At 39.1% G+C, this 3,826-nt stretch overlaps 1 non-coding gene across 1 annotated transcript; it reads right to left on the reverse strand.

The window, feature by feature from the left end:
* Window positions 1-82, reverse strand: TRNAS-CGA. Its single transcript has one exon. It is a non-coding gene; the product is annotated as a tRNA-Ser (tRNA).
* Window positions 83-3,826: the final 3,744 nt, after the last annotated feature.

Raw genomic sequence — 3,826 nt, forward strand, 5'->3', positions numbered from 1 at the left:
CGTCAACAGCAGGATTCAAACCTGCGCAAGTAAAGCCCAATAGATTTCGAGTCTATCTCCTTAACCACTCGGACATGTTGACAAGTTGATACTCATGCTAAGATTATTTCAATGACAACCTGCAAGGGAAAACAATAGGCAACAGCAAAAAAATGCCCCACCCCAATAGATTTCGAGTCAGCCAATAAAATGCAGATTTACATATTCGAACCTGCGCAGGAAAAACCCAAGCCCGATAAATTTCAAGTTCGCTTCTCGTCGATGTCTACAATAAAATGCATTAACAGCAGGATTCAAACTTGCACAGGTAAAGCCCAATATATTTCAAGTCTATCTCCTTAACCACTCGGACATGTTAACAAGTTGACACTCATGCTAAGAATATTCTAATAGATACGTCAATGACAACTTGGATGGGAAAACAACCGGCAACAACAAAAAAATACCCATTGTGGTGCTTGAACCCCACAATGATAAGAGCCTTACGCTCTACCAACTGGGCTAAACAAGCTTATTGATAATTAACCAAATATACTATAAATAATCCATAGTCATAGAAAAGTCTACACTAATCTTCCATTTAAAAAGGTGAGTGGAAAACCCATTATTTGTTTGTGGGTGCGTATTGCATAAGTCTGCCATTAAACTATTGACTCCATCACATCAGTCCATCGCTCATTACCCATGTGGACAGACTTCCAAACATGGAGACTTAGTAAAATTTAGACGTCTTAATAATGAGTAACAATTTATACGAGATCATGGTTGAAAAAATCGATAGGCGCTTGGGAGGAGCCTAAGCGGCAATTAATCGGTGCCTAGGGATGTCAACATACCCAACGTGGAACCCGATTCCCTGCCCCATCGGGGACGGGAATCGGGGATGGAGAGTACTCTCCCCGCCCCATCCCGCCCCTGATCACCTTTATACTATACACATACACTTATAATACCATCGTTTATTACCATCAACATATGCCCCCTCAAGACTTGCTTATACGCCACTTGAGAGCATATACCCCTCCAAAGTATGTAGTGCAAGGAAGTCTCGACACTACAACTTTAAGATATAAGGTCGTTTCAACTCGTGTCAAGGAGTATCTTGAAGAATATGAGGCCTTTTCAACTCGTGCGAAGGAGCCTTGAAGGATATGAGGCCGTTTTAACTCGTGACAAGGAGTATCATTTAGCCTCCTCCATTTCGAATTCATATGGGGTTTGCCCACATACCGGTTGAAAGGTAAGTGGCTATGAAGGGATGAGAGGCAGAGCTGTCCCACTGGGCGTGCCAATTTGTGAACAAAGAAAATTGAATAAAATATATTAATATTCAAAATTGTAGTTGCATGTCAAGTATCAATGCGGTGTGGGTACAAGTCTTTGTGTAGTCCTCTGATTCTTCAATCGGATGCCTTGAATACTCCACCATTGAAGGGCCTCCGGGTTTCAAGTGGCTTAATCTTCAAAGAAGAGCTTGTATATATAGCTTGTTCTACTTTGAAGGGCATTCGGGTTCAAATGGCTTGATCTTCAATGGAAGTTTGGATCAACAGGCATGATTGGATTGGAGGAGGGGTTTTCTACTTTCAAGATCACATTTTTATCGTGATCTCTGAATAAGCTTCAGAGTTCTTTCTATGATTTTTCCTAGGATATGTGTGATTACATAGAAATGAGAGCTCCTATTTATAGCGGTGGGATATAAGAGTTTTGATAGGTTTAAACTCTTTTGATATTATCTAATTAACAAATTAGATAATATCAATATTATCCAAAATATTTCAAATATACTAATACTAAAAACTAATCAATTATTTATCAAAATTTAAGTGTCAACAAATGCCCCCTCGAGACTTGCTTGTACGCCACTTGAGAGCATGTACCACTCGAAAGTATGTAGTGCAAGGAAGTCTCGACACTACAACTTAAAGATATAAGGACGTTTCAACTCGTGCCAAGGAGCCTTGAGAGATATGTGGCCGTTTTTACTCGTGCCAAGGAGCATGAATATGATGCCGTTTAAACTCGTGCCAAGGAGTATCATTTAGCTTCCTCCATTTCAAATTTCATACAGGGTTTGCCCCCATATCGGTTGTAAGTGCCTATGAAGAGATGAGTGGCAGAGCTGTCCCACTGGGTGTGCCAATTTGTGAACAAAGAAAATTGAATAAAATATATTAATATTCAAAATTCTAGTTACATGTCAAGTATCAATGCGGTGTAGGTACAAGTCTCTGTGTAGTCCTCTGATTCTCCAACTGATGCCTTGAACACTCCACCACTGAAGGGCCTCCGGAATTCAAGTGGCTTGATCTCCAAAGAAGAACTTATATGTTTGTTCTTCATTGAAGGGCTTTCAGATTCAAATGGTTTGATCTTCAATGGAGGTTTTGATCAACTGTCATGATTGATTGGAGGAGGGGCTTTTACTTTCAGTATCAAATTTTTATTGTGATCCCTGAATAAGCTTCAAAGCTTAGGATATTTCTATGAATTTTTCCTAGGATTTGTGATTACATAGAAATGAGAGATCCTATATATAGTTGTAGCATAGAAGAGTTTTATTTTGGGTAAGAGACCAAGGTTCGAACCTTGGCGGCGGCAGTGTGGGAATTATGTCCAAAGTGGGCAGATTCCTTGTGCGCACCGGCATTTGGTCCTGTCTAATAACCCATTGAGTCACCGTGATTTACATCCTCCACACATGCTCTGTCAGGGTGGAGTGTGGGGGGGGGGGGGGGGGGGGGGGCCCTTAGGGCTGGGGATTCAGCCTTTTGGGGTAACGATAGAAGAGTTTTGATATGTTCAAACTCTTTTGGTATTTTCTAGTTAACAAATTAGATAATATCAATATGTTAGGAATACATTGTAATAGATTTTGATATGCCAAATTGTATTTTAGAATCCCCAATTTTATTTGTTAAGTCTAGGCGTGTCATAGACCATGAAAGGAAAATTAACAAATATAGAAAAAGGGAAAAATACGAAAAATACGAAGAAGGAGATGTATGCATATGATATGTATACTAAAATAAGCCCATGTGACACCCCAAAAATCCACACTCCAAACCATGAATTAATTGAGTAATTAATTCTATTTCTCTTGAGGAATTGATTCCTAAAATCCTGATTTTTTGATACTCAAGGACTAGTATTTGACTAGTCAATCTTTAAGTGGTGTTGTACCTTATGCTCTGAGAGGAGTTCCCTTGTTCCTTACACTTTCTAAGAGATAGTAAGGGTATCCTTGTCTTTTCACCAAGAGTTAGTTTTGTAACCTAAACCTAGAAGACTTCTTCATTTTTCATCCCTTACAATTCCTAGAAAATATCTCTACCTTCTCTCTAGAAAAGAAGAGTAGCTTGTTCTTCAAGCCTAGTGAGACCTTTGTCAAGATTCCAAGTTTTGCTTCCAAGATTCAATCTTTCCTCTATTTGGGCATCTAGAAGGGTAAGATCTAAGCTTGTCTAGTCCTTTTGGTTCCATCTTAGTTGTCTTTTTCTTAAAGGTAGGATCTTTATGATCTTTTGGTTTGATCTTGAAGTGGGTTTGGCTAGTGAGCTTAGTGGAGAGCTTGTTGTGGTGTAAGAAGAGTCTTTTGGTCTTCAAGAGGTAACCCATGCTCTACAAAACCTATTTTGCTTACCTATATATGATTTCTTGGCTTCTATTTGTGTTTTGCTATGAAATGTGAGAGTTTATGCATTTACATTGTGATATTGCATATCTAGAGCTTGTGTTTAGGATTCCTTTGTGCCATTGCTTGGCATTTTCCTTGGTTCAAGTCATTTTGTTGTGTTTGGTGAGATTTGGTGTGTTTTGGACT

The sequence above is a fragment of the Ipomoea nil genome, unplaced genomic scaffold (assembly GCF_001879475.1).
Source record: "Ipomoea nil cultivar Tokyo-kokei standard unplaced genomic scaffold, Asagao_1.1 scaffold3065, whole genome shotgun sequence".
Classification (NCBI taxonomy): Eukaryota; Viridiplantae; Streptophyta; class Magnoliopsida; order Solanales; family Convolvulaceae; genus Ipomoea; species Ipomoea nil.